The following is an 18,311-nucleotide window of genomic DNA, read 5'->3' as shown; positions in this document are numbered from 1 at the left end:
ATATATTACTTATTTTGAAATAGGAAACATTGTTTGTTTATGTCTGCCCAGTTATCACTTGATTTCCAATGGAGGACTGTGTAGAAGAAACCACAAACCATTCTCCCTCTGCCCTTGAAGGCTTGATCTAACAAACATTCAAGGGAGTTTTCAGAGTAATGGAACAGCACTTAAGATGGCAGTGGGGGCCCCATGAGGAGAAATGCCCGTGGCAAGTCAACAAGGGTATCTTAAAGAGCTACCAGGGTGCTTTCCATTTGCCTTTAGCTTGATGGAGAGTGCAAGGACTGGAAGGAGAATGTGTATGTTATAGGTAGAAAGAGCTAAATGCTCTGCTTCCATTACTGATAAAGGGGCCACAATATTTAACAAGGTCAAGAGAGGTTGTTCAAATCTTAAAGTTAGTTTAAAAAAAAACTCAATGAAAAAGAGAAATAATTGACATATACTATGAAGGTGTCTTCAAGAAAATACTTTCAGACTACATTGTGATTTTTGTAGGTAGTGCATCTGGTCAAGACGAAGGAGTATGCTTGGTGGTTTTTCTAGTTGTGTTCCATTCATTTGTCTCCCACAGTTGTAATGTCCCAAGGACACTAACGAAGAACAGAAGAAGCAACCTGAACCATAATGTTCACATTTCAATTTGTTGTCTGCTGGCACTGACTGAGAGGATTACTTTGGCACCAACATAATCTAACATGCCATATTTCAAACCTTGCAACTTCTACCTCTTCCTCCCCAAAAATTAGGGTTTGTAATGGTGTGTTCACACCGAACGCGATAGGCGCGAGCGAAAACGCCCCAAACGCCCCTAATTTGACACGTGCACATTCGCACCTCAACGCGTCCAAGACAAATCCATCGCACGTCAAAATTGCATCTTTCCACGCGCGTGGACCGGAAATGTGGGAGGAAGTTGTGCCAGATGTGTTGTGCTGCAGATGTCCTCTGAATAAACACATCATCTCGTTAGCGGAAAGGTATTTGTACATCAGTGGGAAAATAGCGGGACAGTAGGCGGGCTTGCTAGCTTTTGCACGGTTTCATTGGGTCAGTCTGAACATTAAAAAGCAGAATGAATGACCTTACCAGGTTGCCCAATCTCCTCACTAATGTGCCTCCAAGCTAGGTCCTTTTTATTCCTGTCTCGGTAGAAGTAGCAACCAGCATCATTTAGCTCTGGATGATTAGCCACGGCACTGATGAGCTTTTCCTCCATACTGAATGACGAATGAAGGGCTTTGGCCGGATCTGCCCCATTGACCTAGTTACAGCCACGTCACCAGGCTCCTGATTGGTTGTGGCGGCGCGATTTGACACCGGAGTTCAGATTTTCCAACTGAGCGGTTGGCGCGATAAGCCTGTGCACAAAATGCAACACACAATCTGACACGCGTGGTTTTCTTCGCGAGTCAAACGCGCCCCACGCGCTACACTGACGCCCGTTTCAGGCGTTTTGGCGTTTTCGCGACGCAAATCTGCTTCCGAATTTTCGCCGGAAGCACAATCGCATGTCATCGCGCTCTTTCCATTGACTTTACATGTAAACCTGACGCTCTGGCCGCCTCTATCGCATTCGGTGTGAACGCACCTTTATTCCAGAAACTGCGGTGTGTTCACACCGAACGCGATAGAGGCGGCCAGAGCGTCAGTGTTCCGTGTCTTGCGTGTCTTGCGCGTTTGACTCGCGAAAAAAACCACGCGCGTGAGTTTTTGTGTTGCAATCTGTTTCGGTAGAGGCGAAACAGATTTTTCCAACTGTTTCGCCTCTACTACTCGAGTTGGAAAAATCTGAACTCCAGCGTCAAATCGCGCTGCGACAACCAATCAGGAGCCTGGTGACGTGGCTGTAACCAGGTCAAAGGGGCAGATCCAGCCAAAGCCCTTCATTCTTCAATGGAGGGAAGGCTAATCAACGCCTTAGCAAACAACCCAGAGCTGTACCACACCAGCTGCTTTGTGTACCGAGACAGGAATATAAAGGACCGAGCTTGGAGGAAGATATGTGAAGAGATCGGGCAACCTGGTAAGTTCATTCATTTCTCTTTTTACATTTTTCACTGACCCGGGGAAGCCGTACAAAAGCTAGCAAGCCACCGCTATTTTCCCACTGATGTACAAATACCGTTCTGCTTTTATGCATGTTGTCATATAGGAATATATTTTGTTTATTAATAAACAGCACACAGTGGTCCCGCTCATCCGTCACTGCCTCGCTTTTTCGCTGATTTTTTTGCACAGTACAGCATTGCATTCTGCAGCCTGATTGACAAATCTCCTCCGTGCCGTGTCTCCTGCGCTTGTCAAATTTATCATGTTTTGTTTTGATAACCATCACATCCAATAGATAAAACAGCACAAAAACACCCATAACTATGACCCTCATTCGGAAATAGACACCTGCACCGCGAGGGAAAAAGGCGCACGAAAGTGGCAGGCAGACGAAGACAAAACACGGCATAATACTTTTACGTTTTGCAATCTACAAAGGTTTGCACTTTGAGAATCAACTTGTGAGAACTGTGACTAATGTTCATGTGTGTGGGGAAAAAAGTGTATAAAGTGCGTGGCGAGGGGCTAGTTATTCTGACAACCCCTGCTGCAATAAATGAGGGACCACTGTATATACTTTCTCTATGACTATTGTTTAAAACCTGTTAACATTTAATATTGTCTTGATAGAACCAACTGATTCTGCAGCAGAGCATCCCCTGTTGCTTCTCCTTGCTCCCCAGTCCCTCAGCTTCTGCTGCTGCACCCACAGGTATGTAATTGTAGCATCAGATGTACAGCACGCACTGATAGCTTTTTACTCGGTGGGATTCCCTTGTGATCACCTTTACTAAATATCTACAACCAATCTGATTATATCCTGTTGTTGTTTTTTTTCAATGTTGAAATTAAAATCTAGTAGCAGCCTTCTCATTTCTTTGTGTTTTGTGCTGTTTTACAGGCCCAGAGAGGAGGACAGCTCCGAGGCAGATGAGGGACTGGTCCCAGGACGGTCCATCGGTGGTGGAGCTGGGCATCCTGGTGTCCCTGAAGAGGCCACGCCAGTCTCCAATGGAGCATTTCCTCCTCAGCCTTGTTCCTGCTCTGGAGAGCAGCTGGGTCCTTTATTCCTGTCTCTCTGTAAATACTTATATTTTATATATTTATGTTTAATGTTTTTCTGTTTGAGAATTTTAATATTATTTCAAATAAATTTGTATAATGACTAATGTCTCAGTTCTACTACACAGCAAATGTTGGCACACGACTTGACACATGTAGAATTTATTTCATATTATACTAATGACAGAATATACTAATACAGTGGGATGCAAAAGTTTGGGCAACCTTGTTAATAGCCATTATTTTCCTTTATAAATCGTTGGTTGTTACAATAAAAAATGTCAGTTAAATATATCATACAGGAGACACACACAGTGATATTTGAGAAGTGAAAAGAAGTTTACTGGATTTACAAAAAGTGTGCAATAATTGCTTAAACAAAATCAAGCTGGTGCATAAATTTGGGCACCACAAAAAAAGAAATGGAATAAATATTTAGTGTATATCAATGTGTGTGTCTCCTATATGATATATGGGGTGCCTTTGTCTGGACGTGCTTCCCATCCAGAGCTCCACAGCAGAGAGGGAAGTTCCAGCGCTCCTGGAATCCCTCTGTGATGGACCGCCAGTCTCCAGGTGAAGGCACAGCCATGAAGTCGTCCACTAGACAGTCCCAGATGGCCGTCGCTACCTGGGGGGTGATCTGGCACACCGTGGACACACCGACTCTGAAACTGAACGCGATGGTCCTGAAGGAGTCCCCGGTGGCAAGGAACCTGGACAAAATTGTTCAAAATTAGTATTATGTGTACTGCAGTTACAAAATACATTATTCAAATTCCAAAATACTTTTGTGATGTCAGATTTAAATTACAAAACATAAATCTTACATAAAACATTATGTAATTATAAGGATAATTACATAATATATATTAGATATAATATAAAACAGTCAGTTGTGTTTTGTTTTAACTTTACCATATCATAATTTGATTAGTAGCAACTTTTACCGCTGCAGTGAGCCAATCACTCATAATTCCTAGACATGTCAATCAGGTAGGAATGAAGTAAGACATTAATAGAAATAAAGAGTTGTATGTTGACATGTAGCCCTTTCCTTGCTTAAATCACTGTTAATATTTTTGAAAAATTAACCTGTGATAAGACATAGCTTATCAAGATAGAATATGCTAGATAGAACCATATAACTAAAGATGAACCAAACTTCACAATTTCATCTAGCTCTCAGTTTTAAGAAAGGCTGGTGACCCCTGTTATAGAGTCTGACAGCTGCGGGGATTATACAGAAATATTCAACTATACCAGAATTAAACCAGGTCTAAATAAAAAAAAAAAAAAAAGTGAGTATCACTACAAAGATTACCAACAGTGGTCCTCATACCACAGTTTGATATCAGCAAACACCGAGAGCATACATTGATAGACACCACCAGTGGCGTGTCTAGAAAATTTTTGTTGGGGGGGGCCAGGTAGGGGCACAGATTTGGAGAAGGGTGGCAGATGTAATTGGCAGATAATGTTAAAAAAAAAAATTCTACCAACCGTTAACCATAATTCAATAACCCTATAAACCTAATAACCGAATGCGCTTTTAACTCTTATTAGAATGAGATTTTAACCACTACGGTGCAAAGTTTTTAGATACTGCGCTGATAATGTACAAGAGATACAATCAGTGCTTTGTCAGTGTTTATTCAGCAAGGACAGCAATGTTTGCATAGTATTTTTACTGACATATAGTGCACACATGTTCTGGGCAAAAACATTTTTGAATATTAAAATACGAACATTTTTAACATACAATTGGCAAATTAGCCAATGCCAATGCAAAACTTTATCTGCCTATTAAAAAAAGAAGATAATCTTCTCACAAACTGGTGTTTGATTTTGAAACAGGAAAAAAGTGGGGAAACAAATGAAAAGACTAACATTTGAATAAAACCTGAAAGCAAGTAAATACTTTCTATGCTGCCTTATGGTAAACTTTGGTAATATTGATGTATAAAGAATAACACTGGCTGATGATGAAATACAGTCAGCTGGCATGGTGACACTGCCAGTATTAACCTGCAGGGCTGGACGGGGACAAAAAATCGGGCATTTTGACTAGAGACTGGCCCACCAGGTATTAAAGCCATAAAGCAGGGGTGTCGAACTCCAGGCCTCAAGGGCCGGTGTCCTGCAGGTTTTAGATGTGTCCTTGATCCAACACAGCTGGACAAAGCCGGCAAAACTTTCCTAGACCCGCCCCTGCACAGTTACCAGCTGTCAGCTACTTAGAAAAGGATCCTGGTGTTATTTCTCAGAAACAGTTCATAACTTCAACTCATTCATGGCAACTAAAAGGTAAACCTGTTTCTCCATCACCTGCTCAGCTCTGATGATTCAGTAAGGACATCTCCTGGTTTCATCTTCATGTTTCCTTCTCACCACATATCCAAACCGATATCATGACCAGCAGCTTTACAGCTGTGGCTCCAGCAAACATCAGCTGATACTAGAAATTAATATTAAATAAATTCTAACAACAGCTGATCAAGCTTAAACGTGCTGCTGTTGTTTAGCGCGACATCCGCTGGCTTCCTCTTTCTGGCCAAAGTGGGCGATAAATAAACAAGAGAGAAAAGCCGATCAGCTGATCATTGATCAGTTTCATGATTGAAGCAGCAACAGAGAGAGGGGGGAGAATGAGAGAAGAAACAGCTGTGCAGCATAAAGACAGAATAACTCCAGCTTTGTGTCTTTTTTTCATTATAGTTAAAGTACGGGACAAACTGCGTCTCTTCTCAGCTCAACACGAAACGTGTAATATTTTCTCTGAATGCGGGACGATTCCGTTTTTTACGGGACGGTTGGCAACTCTACTAACTAACCTTATGAATAAAATAAAATCACTATCAGTAACATCATAGCACCCACCAGCTGTAGAAACTCCATCATGCTAGCTAGCACGCAGTACGAGTTATTGTAACTGACGGTAAAAACTCAGCACAACGAAAATAAACTGCACCTAAACTTGGTTTATATCTGACCCAGATAGACTGCAGGTCATAACTTCTTACCTGAAGCTCAGTTCACCTGACACTCGGACTGGCGGCTGCCTCGAGTCTCTCCTCCTCCTGCCTCCCCTTCCCTCATCCACCTGCTGGCCTCTGTGGAAGCGCCGACATAGCGACCACCAAACAACTGAGTTACTTTTACACATCGGCCAGCATCTGGACAATCCACCACCTCTCATTGTTCATGCCGTTACAAAAAAATAAATAAATAAGTCATCAGCCCACCGGGCAGATGCCCGGTATGCCTGATGGCCAGTCCAGCTATGTTAACCTGTTAATCTTTCACCGAAAAATTGTTTTCTGCGGTGCCGTCTTTCGTGCTTGGCTCTCCTACCTTTGCTAACATGATGCTCATAGTGCACAAGCCGATGCTGCATTCACTTACACTCGCATATCTCAGCTTCACTGTGAAAACATAATCGTACATTTGATATTTCATTGAATTTTATTGTTTTAGCTTCGGGGTGGCACCTGGGGTGGCCAGTCTGATAGAGAAGGGAGACTCTGGGCGTTTATCAATAAAGCGTACTTGTGCGTACTTGCGTTCTCGTGTACTCGTGATACGTCATCAGTCGGAGACCAAGTACTGTTCCAATTCGAAGTACGCATCAAGCCGAGAACACGAAAAAGTCCCGGATGTGTTCTCGATCCGCCCGTTTTATCGAGCATGCATCGGTGTGGACTTGGGACAGCTATATATCCCAGAATGCATTTCGTCCAAACCTCAACAGCGGACTCCCGGCACATCGTTTTCAAACCCCGCCCCCGCTTGCGGACTTCTCACTACTCAGGTTAAAGAAACTCCAGCAGCTGTCTATAGTATTGAGTGTCCACTAGAATAGAAATAAAAGCGTTCTAACATCTCACCTGCTTGTTTTTATTAAGGTATGTACACGTATGTACATGTACACTATTTTTATTAATAGAGGTTTCACTACTGAGGTTAAAACTCATATATAAGTCACTTAGATCACTTCTAAATGTTAATGTTTGGTTCATTTCAGTGTTTTATTTGTTCCTGAGTAAACCGGTTTGGCTGTGATTACAGTTAAGCTTCATAACATGTTACTCACAGTTAAATTAGGAGGAGATGGCAGTAAAAACTCCGGACCTGTGCCATCATCATGTACGCAGGTGTTCCAATTGTACATATCGCGAGTCCGTGCTCGCGCTCTTGGCGGGTACGTACTCCCGTGCGTTCTCGGCGAGTACGTACTCACCGAGAACGCGAGTACGTATTTCTGTGGCAAAAATGATCGTCTGCCAAAACTGATTTCGGTTTTGCCCTAAACTGATTGCTCGTATTTAACCTGCTATGAATAACTTGTTGGTCTATAATACGTGAAACATGTCAAATGTGTCCCTCATTAGTGATATCACGTCACTCTGAGCCACCAGCAACATTCCTGTAACAAGGTAGAAGCTGCAATCAGTTTTTGGCAGTGACTTTTATATATCCTTTATTCATCCAGTTAAAAAAAAAATCTTATTGACATTAGAAATTTATTTTTTAACCCTTGGATGCACAACCTACCAATACCTACACTCTTCCACGAGTGGGGTCAAAAATGACCCCAAATAGAAACAATGCATTTTGCTATAAACTCGGTTGTTTTTCTTCAAAATCTTTAAAACAAAGAGTTGTAACATTCTCATATTTGAGTTATTCCTCATAAAACATGTTTGTGACATGAGGCACTTTGCATTTTTATTTATTTTTTAATTAATTTTAAGAAATTGCAGTTTTTGCATCACTTGTATCACTTTTGTATGCTTGCTCTGCATATACTGCAGAAGCTGGGTCTTCCCTCTGAAAGGCACAAGTTGTTCATCCACTGTAACACAATCACTGAGGATGAATTTCTGCCTGCAGTTGACCAGGAACAGGCCCCATATGTAGCGGAAAGCTGCCATGTGGTTTGTTTTCAGTCAGTAGTCTCTGGTCCTCTTGTCATCAAAGTGCAAGAAACGTTGAATATCTTTAAATCTATGAATTGACATAGTGGCCTTGTACCATGGATTATGCAGAGGACTCCCAAAAACACACCAACTGGTACATCCCAGTTCTTCTCACTTCCTGCAAGAATGGTCAGTCAAATGGAGGCCATGAGCTCATGTTTGATTACATTTTTCCACTCTTTTCCCCTGTCTGTGGCTACTCTTCGTGCCTCCATGTTTGTGTATGTCAGCACCTCTTCTATTATATTATCAGACATGAACATCTTCCATGCATCTATTGGAGAGACAGTACTAAACCCAGGTGCAGGCCCTGGCCGACTAATTCAGAATATTGTGGCTAGAGCAGTAAGAGGGACTCATTCTGTTAGACTCAATATCCATTTCCTCTTCAGAGGACTCATCAGAGGACTCCTCTGTATCTGACTGGTCTTGTTCAGTGGGAGGACAATAGTCTGGGTCCTCTATATCTGAGATGTCAGATTCTGAGTCAATGCCTCCGATGGGCTCTTCATCCCATCCGTCCTGGATCATTTGTAGGCCAAGGTCCACAGGGATCCTAGCTGGCCTCATAGCAGCCATGTTACTTTAAATATTTAAAAAAAAAACATCAGAAAGGACAATGTTTGAAATGCACAGGAAATTATAAACAGGGCTGCACATAAATGGTCCGCAGGTGCACATTTGCTGTCAAAATAAAAGATGCATACCAGATAAGTTGGAACGCTCATTTGCGTACATTAGATGTTCTGGAGGAGGACAGACATTTGTTCAGAATTCTTAAAGATGTCGAAGAAGCAAGCTCTGTAAGCAATTACTTTGGTGTTCCTCCACCGCAAAAGAAGCGCGTATTCTCTGAATTTCCGGGAATACTTTTATTTTGATAGCGAATGCACACCTGCGGACCACTTATGTGCAGCCCTGACTATAAATCATGTATGTTACTGTGTAAAAATTAATTCTTGATCCATCAGAAGTGTAAGTCGGACAGTCAGAGTTGCTAAGAATGAAAGTTTCATAGAAGATTCCATACGAACTGCTTGGGGTCATTTTTGACCCCACTTGTGGAAGAGTGGGGTAGTGATACAAAAACTGCATTTTTTTTAAATTAATGAAAAAATAAATAAAAATGCAAATGGCCTCATGTTACAAACATATTTTTTGAGGAATACCTGGAATATGAATATATTACAACTTTGCATTTTAAAGATTTTGAAGAAAAACAACCCCTGGGGTCGTTTTTGACCCCACGTGTGCATCTAAGGGTTAAGAGTAATCTGACCAAGAGGACAGCAGACAGCGCAACAAATATATCAATTGTACCTACATTATAACCAGAGTTATAAAGATACTTGAACAACAGGTAATTATTGTATATATAAAACCCCTTAGTAAACCATGTTCATCGAAGTCTATTTACCAATATACATAAAGATATTACACATATTACACTCGGAAACATTGGAAATCAGTTTTGGCAGGCGAACACTTTTTTTGGCACAACGCCGGCAATATTTCAATTATCTGTGTAATTAGCTAAGTAATTCCTAAATGCTTGTAGATTAAAGGAAATTATTTTACCTGGATATGATTGTCTCTGATGAGCCTAAGGTACAAAACGTGTGGGCGGCGACGATAAGGTTTTTCTAGCTCCTCGAGAAATAAAATTGTCCAAACAACGGAGCGACATTTCTGGGTCCATTTTAAAGTTTTCGCGCTGTGGCGCTAGCGTCCAGAAAAACACGCAAGTAAGGGCGGAGTTGAAGGCTAGGAGGCTGTCCACAGCCCATCTGTTATGTTGGATACTCATTGTTTGTTCAATAAAGTTTCTATGGAGAAAAAAAGGGGGCTGTCCAAGCCGCTCACTTCCTGACTACCCGTCCGTCTAAGGACACTACCTTGTGACGTAGGTAGTTAGTGTCCTTATGAGCATCCTTCCCCTGAATTCGGACACAGCCAAAATATGCAATTTTGAGGCGTGATGGATTTTTCTTGGACACGCGTCGAGGTGTGAATGTGCATGCGTCAAATTAGGGGCGTTTGGGGCATTTTCACTCGCGTCTATCGCGTTCGGTGTGAACACACCGTTAGGTGGATGTTTTATAGTTTTGTCCTTTTCAAAACAAACCTGACCAAGAACAGTCAGAAGGTCCTGCTCAGAACCTTCTGACTGTTCAGAAGTAGTCATTCAGAACCTGCTCAGAATGACTACTTTAACACATTTTTAAAAATGTTTCTATTTGTTATATCTTGTATGTGGACTCTGGAATTTCCTAAACAAGGAAGTCAGTGGTTGATGGACTTTTGCGAAATCTGACAGACTATTGTGGTTAAGTAAGATGATCCTACAGACGTGATGATCTGCTTGTTCTCTAGCCCTAGTATGAAGATTATCAAATTGGACAACAGCTGTCCACTCACATGCCAGAATCTACTGCATACAACTGTCAGGATCCTGGGTCGTTTGAACTAGTGTTTTTAGCTTTGTTATATTTTGATGTTCATGGTTTATGTTTAAGTTCATTTTGTTATCTTAAACTCATTTCTATTTTGCCTAGGTTGCCGTTATAGATCATTGTTTATTAGATTCCCTTTGTTTTTAAGTCTCCCTTGTTTACATGTTTTCCCCTTGTGAGCCGTTCCTTCTGTCATGTTTCCTCTCAGCCATCATGTTCTGTTTGTGCTTAGTTACTTTTAAACAGATTGAAACACGTGCTGGGCCTCTCTGGTGCTGTACAGAACTGGTTCACTTCCTATCTCTCAGACAGAACTTTTATGGTGTGTATGGATACATGCTCCTCTAAGATCCATAAAATGACATGTGGTGTGCCTCAAGGGTCGGTTAAGGGCCCTGTACTTTTTAATTTGTATATGCTCCCTCTTGGCAGTGTCATCAGGAGGCATGGAGTGAACTTCCACAGTTACGCTGATGACACTCAGCTGTACATCTCCGTGTCTCCTGATGACACCAGACCAATGGATGCCCTTTTTAACTGTATTCTAGATATTAAATCTTGGATGGCAGAAAACTTTTTACAGCTTAACCAGGACAAAACTGAAGTTTTAATCATCGGTCCTGAGGCTCAGAGAGAGAGAAACTCTTGTCTAAATTACAGGCATTTTTACTATGCCCTTCACTACAAGTGAAAAACCTGGGTGTTATTTTTGACTCTGAGCTTGGTTTTATCTCACATATTAAACATGTAACCAAAATTGGATTTTATCATCTAAAAAATATAGCCAGAGTCCGCCCTATTCTCTCTCGGGCCAACACGGAGATGTTGATGCATGCTTTTATTACCAGTCGCATTGATTACTGTAATGCCCTGCTCTCTGGTATCCCCAAAAAGAATATTTCACGCTTACAACTTTTACAAAACTCTGCAGCTCGTGTGCTGACGAAGACCAGAGGGCGGGCCCACATTACACCGGTTTTAGAATCGCTGCATTGGCTCCCCGTGTGTTTCAGGATTGATTTTAAAGTTCTTTTATTGGTTTTTAAATGTCTTAATGGTCTTGGGCCTTCTTATCTTTCAGATCTGCTTTTACCATATGAACCCTCAAGGGACCCTGAGGTCCTCTGGTACTGGCCTTTTGATTGTCCCTAAAGTCAGGACACATACTCACGGAGAGGCAGCTTTTCAGTGGTATGGTCCTCGACTGTGGAACAGCCTGCCGGAGGAGCTCAGGGCCGCAGAGAACGTACATGTTTTTAAGAACAGGCTCAAGACCCACCTTTTTAATTTAGCTTTCACCTAACGTTTATTTATTTTATGCTTATTTATTCTATCCTGTTATTCTATTTATATTATTAATTTAGGTTTTACCTAATATTTATTGAATTTATTCTTATTCATTTTTTATCTTCTTACTCTATTTATATTTATATTTATATTTATATTTATATTTATATTGTATCCCATTCTTATTTATTTTATCTCTTTATCCTGTATATATTCTTATTAGGTCATATCTCCAGTGTTTCCTCGGAGGGGGCTCTCTGCACCGGGGCTGTGATCGACTGTGGCTGCTGGGGCTCTGTGGGTCCTCTCAGCCTGGCTGGGGGGCTTCTTTGCCTCCCTCCTGCCGTGTGCCCAGCCTGGAGGCTGCGGTCTGTGACCGGCTCCCGGTGCAGACGGCTCCCTGTGATAGTGTTTCCTCACTTGGCTAATGCGTACCCAGCCCAATTTTACTTTTTAAGTGTGCGTGTGTGTGTGTGTGGAGGGGTGGGGGTGGTGGTATATTTGATCGTTTATGTTAATGAGAATGTGGGGAGTGAGTGGGAGGGTGGGGTGGGGTGGGCTGCTTTTAACCATGTAAAGCACTTTGTGCTACATTTTTTGTCTGAAAAGTGCTTTATAAATAAAGACTGATTGATTGATGTCTCCTGTGTGTATTTCATCCCCGAGTTCCTGTCATTCCTTTTCCGTTTGTCTGCTTTTCCAGGTTTATAAATTCATGCCAAGTCTTCATGTTTCGGGTTTCTCATGTCAGGTTTCAATGTTCATGTTCATGTTCCAGGTTTTTTGATGTTTAGATTTAGCTCTCCCAGTTTAGGTTATTGCTTAGTGTCAGCTTTGCCTTTGTTTTTGTACTGTTTTATCAGCCTCCAATAAATGGCTCGTCCTTTGTTAAAATCAAGCTTAGTTTCAAGTGTCTGCACTTGGGTCCACCTCCTCACTCCGTACAGTCCACAGACTGTGACAAAAAATGCTACAGGGGAGCGTTTCACATACAAACTAACAATAACCTTTGCAAAATGAGTATATGAGTAGCAGGTGTATCTCTACATTTCACACTGTATATGTTAGCTTTCTCGCACACCACTAGAACTGTGTTTTATGTCAAATACAGGTGGTAGAGCTAAAGAGGTGGTACAGGCTAAATTTAGTAGCATAGCAGACCCCAATGTTTGTAAAATAAGGAAGCATCCAAGAAAAAAATATCCTGTGACAAAGGCTGATTATCTAAAAAAAAGCACTTGATGGTCAAAATACTTTCATCAGCATGTGTAGTATCCACAGAAACCTTAGAATCTCAGCTAAATTGCATTATAAACCTTTTCTACAACCACCAAACACAGCGAAAACAAGCAATGATTAGAAGAGCAGTTACGTAAATGCACAAAAGTCAGCTCAACAAACAAAACCGAACCAGTAATTCTCCAGACTTCATATAACTTCATGTAACCGGTGATAGCTTTCAGAGCGGTGATAGCTTTCAGAGCTATCACAGGTTAGGAACAGGTTAACAACATCATAAGCACATGCTAACAGAGTTTGTCTGACCTTTCTGGTAGTGGAGATGACCTATTGTAAGTTAAAATCATTCAATAAAGCAAAAGTAATTTAATGATTTATGTAACATTATTTTCTCAAAGGAGTTGTTACGGCCCTAGCTGGGCCTCCTGAAACTCCTCTTTTGTGGGCGTGGTGTTTTTCTCCGCCTCCTCCTCTCTTGCCACTCCTACCCCCTCTGTCTCTCTCACTCTCCTCTCTCCCCAGGACACAGCTGCTCTTGGTTAGCCTCGTTTGCCACCTGAATCCAGTCAGCAGTCACCTCTGAGGCTATTTAAGCTGGGGATGAGCTGTGAGCAGGGTGGGTGTTCTCTGGTGTCTTTGCTTGGTGTTTGGTTATCCTGCTCGTAGTGTGGAGTTGTGGAAGCAGTATAGCTGCTTTACGTGAGTAGTGTGGGCTTGTGGGCCTCGGCAGCAGTACAGCTAGCTGCTGCTAGTGACAGGGTGAGCTTGTGGGCCCCTGGAAGTGCCTCCTCGTGGTGTGGAGTTTTTGTTTGGTTGAGTGTTCTTTGTTGTTGTAACCTTTTTTCCTTTTTCCAAGTGTTATTGATAAAACGGCGTTGCTGGCTCTTTATGTTACGCTTCTCAATAATAAAGACTATTTTATTTACTAGACCTCTGTCTGTTTTCCTTTCATTCTGTTCTGGACCCATTTGTTACTGGTCCCCTCACTCGTACGCCTAGACCCCTTCGGGGGGACGTAACAGGAGTAAATAAGTCATCTAATGGATTATTCTTCCAAGAAAGGAATGAGTAATGTGTAATGCAAAGCCACACTGTACATATATGTATACACAGTGTAGTTACACTTATTGGATGGCTGTAGCTCAGGAGGTAGGTTGGTAGTTTGGTCTCTGGCTGGTCAAGTCTGCTTGCCAAAGTAAGCAGACTGGATGAATATGGAGGAATAAGACATATTTTATAAAGTGCTTTGAGAAGAGTAGAAAAGCACTGTTTAGGAACTAGTCCATGTATGTTACGCATAAAGAATGTCCTACAATATTCAATACAGATATGTGATGTGTAAGCCACCTCTGATTTCTTTATATGTTGCTGAGAAAATGAGAAATGTAGGTTACTGATGTCAAGGAAGGGTATGCCTGTGTGGTGTGGGAGGCGGAGTTTCAAATGGAAAACAAGCCTTTATTATGGCTGATTACAAGAAAGCAAAACAAAGCAACAAGGACAGTGGTGAAAACTAAACTAGAATGTAAACTGGGAAAACTATGAAAACTGTGACAAGAGTGTGGTAACTATGACCACTATGACAAGAGGGAGGGAGGTAACACAGACGACCTGACAAAGACAGAATGAAAACACACAGACTAAAAGTGGAAACAATAGTGACACAAATGAACACCTTCAAGGTGGCTGTAGTTAAACTTTACTTAAAAAGCCATCTCTAGACCCAGCTGTCTTAGCTAATTATAGGCCAATCTCCAACCTTCCTTTCATATCAAACATCCTTGAAAGAGTAGTTGTCAAACAGCTAACAGATCATCTGCAGAGGAATGGCTTATTTGAAGAGTTTCAGTCAGGTTTCAGAGCTCATCACAGCACAGAAACAGCTTTAGTGAAGGTTACAAATGATCTTCTTATGGCCTCTGACAGTGGACTCATCTCTGTGCTTGTCCTGCTAGACCTCAGTGCAGCGTTCGATACTGTTGATCATAATATCCTATTAGAGCGATTAGAACATGCTGTAGGTATTAAAGGTACTGTGCTGCAGTGGTTTGTATCATATCTATCTAATAGACTCCAATTTGTTCAAGTAAATGGAGAGTCCTCTTCACACACTAAGGTCAATTATGGTGTTCCACAGGGTTCAGTGCTAGGACCAATTCTATTTACATTATACATGCTTCCCCTAGGCAGCATCATTAGAAGACATAGCATAAATTTTCACTGCTATGCAGATGACACGCAGCTCTATCTATCCATGAAGCCAGGTAACACACACCAATTAGTTAAACTGCAGGAATGTCTTAAAGACATAAAGACCTGGATGGTGTTAAGGTTCAAAATTTTGGGAAGAGATGCAGGAGGAGATGCAAGTAACGACACTGGTCCAAGAGGTGAAGTCAAACGATGATTTTAATGAACACACGTGTGGGAGATGAGCACTGTACACAGACAGCATCAGAATCTCGTCTCCGAAACTTCAGAATACAGTTTTATGCATCGGGGTATTAGAACGCCCCCTCAAGCGTCAAATAAACACAATACAAACATACGTCAAATCAAAACCACAAACCCTCAGTTAACTTTTGACACATTTTAAAAGAACATTTGCTTCCATCTTCTTCCAGGTGCAGTCCCTGCAACCACAGCTCTGTCATAGCTGTTAGACATCCTGTACTTGCATCAAACCGTCACCTACACCGACATAAAAACTGCAACCCTAGCAAAACATGCTTAAACTTTCACCTCCAAAAATGAACTCACTACTGTATGTGTGTGTGTGTGTGTGTGTGTGTGTGTGTATGTCTGTGCATGTGTTACCCTCGCTTTGCACCTTATTTGACCTCTCTGGTTATGCAACCAGGCTGAGGCCATCCTGTGTGTGATGATCTTGACTTATATGTAGAATGCATAAAAATGTAAAATGTAAAAATGTATTAAACAAATGTTTCAATCTAATACCACTACTTAAAACTTAATAAAAGGTATACATGAATAAAAATGATAAAGAAGAACAGAATACAAATGTATTGCAAGCGTGTGCAATCCTTCAATAACTCATGTCATCCTCACAGTAGATTGGCTAATCATAGCGCTAACCAAAAGCTTGTAACCAAGAGACGACTTCTTGAGCCACAACTAATTTAAAGGCACAAAAATGCAATATCTATAAAAAATGATCATAGGTGCACCTGCAATGACAGATTATCATATGATTATACTGGCACCTGTAAATAAAGTAAACAAAGGTTAACATGAAATTAATACAAACTGTAAGGTAATATCAATAACTTCAATAAATGCGTCAATGCAAATGCTTGTTATATGATTATGATGCAATAGCAATAACAAAATAATGAAACTGGAAATAGTAAAATGAAAATAATAAAAATGGCAGAAAAATAACCCCTCATTTCCTTACAATTCCCTCTCATGACCTCTGGACAACATCCAGAGGTCACCACCCTGGTTGTTGTGTCACTCCTTTACCCACATGCCTACTTCCATGTCCGTCAATGGCATCATGGACATTGGAGCCACAGCTCCGGGGTCCACTGCCCTCGTGATCACCTTCTCTATCAAACCTCTGGCACAAGGAATGACACAACAACCACAAGTGACCAAAATACCCACCAAAACAGATAAAGAAAGCATGACCGAAATTACCAACTCTTTCCACTGTCCGAACACCGAGGTCATCCAGCCCTCCAGCGGATTCTCAACTCCCGAGTGTTCATGCATAGTCCTAGAGAGAGTTTTCAGCCCCTCTAAAGCGCGGGTCACCGAGCCATCCGGAGCAGTGTTATTCGGGATGAAAGTACAGCACTGATCACCGAACAAAGCACATACGCCCCCTTTCTCGGCCAACAACATATCAAGGGCCATTCTATTTTGTACGCCCATCAACGAGGTCGGACCCATTTGCTCAGATAGCCCTTCCATCCTGTCTCTGGTAAGGTTAGAGAGTCTCAGCAGATTATAATGAACATAATTAATTCTGTCTACATTTTTGTTTGGGGTCACTGGAAAGAAAGCAGAAATTATTGGAAGATTCTCAAACCCAGCTGCTATTTGATCGGCAAGTTTATATTCGTTCAGAACTCCCCAGGGCACCTTTATGGAGTCAATCCAGGTCGGTGAATTCATCCTAGGATCATAAGCATGTGTTCCCTCAGCCCCTCTCTTTGCCAAAATGTGTCTTTTGCGCCTAGCTGTCAATGTGCGTGTGTTGTGCTGTGGAATAGCCTTTACCTGGTTTCCAATTAGCGTGAGTGGTGCTCCTAGTCTCACCATTGCGCACGTGCCCAAGCTGCCCAGAGGAACACGAGCCAAAAGAGTCTTGTGCCCACAGTAATAATACAGCCCACTTCTAGCCCATGTCCCAATAAACGTGTTCGCATCACTTACATTATTTGTGGTTCTCCCCGTCTGGGTAACAGAACACCAGCTTGGGTCAATTTCTCCCACCTTATATTTCACTTGATTATCTCTTCTGGGCATAAATGGTCCTACCGTTGTCCGTTTATCAATCGGTGGAAATAAACTGGACAACACAGTACAGTTGCCAGTACTCACCGCTTCTCTAGTCATTCGCAACATACAATCATAGCCCCACGGATCCTCTGGATGTAGTGGTGCAGGCTCTGTAAACAAACGCGGCCTAGCAGAAGCACAAGCTATACAATTAGACAGTTCCTGTTCTCGCGTTTTGAGCCATCCAGTCCAGCCAGATATTGCTGTCACTGAACCCGGTGGCGGTTTTAATCTAGAATAGTCCACTGACAGGACTCGCTTATCCTTTGGTTCCTGCTCCTCTGGTACAGCGTCCAACGACCCGCTTCCCCCTTGTCCTGTAACATTAGTGACAGAGTTTGGTGAATTATTAGTCATGTGTGTTCCTGCGTCTTCTCTAACTAGCTTTATGGGATTAGCCTTACTAAGAAAGTTAACCTTAATTAACCCCTTTGGATCAGTTCCTGCAGTTTCTACACCTAAGACTAAATATACAGGTCTTTTATGACGCCAATTTCCCAATGACAAAGTCAATGGATTCTGAGATGGACTATAATCTCTTTGAAGTTTTAGCTCGTTCTCTGGTCCTAATTCTGACGGCTCCCAATTTTCCCCAGTGTAACCCCTTACCTGGTTCCAGTTCCGGCACCAGCTTTCATAAGGCCGACTTCCCTTTTCGCAATGTGTGTTTACAGCATAATCCCAACAAACCCACACGTTATAGCCT

This window comes from Oreochromis aureus, linkage group 9, assembly GCF_013358895.1.
Source record: "Oreochromis aureus strain Israel breed Guangdong linkage group 9, ZZ_aureus, whole genome shotgun sequence".
Taxonomy (NCBI): Eukaryota; Metazoa; Chordata; class Actinopteri; order Cichliformes; family Cichlidae; genus Oreochromis; species Oreochromis aureus.
The sequence above is the reverse complement of the archived record's forward strand: the minus strand, read 5'-3'. Positions refer to the sequence as shown.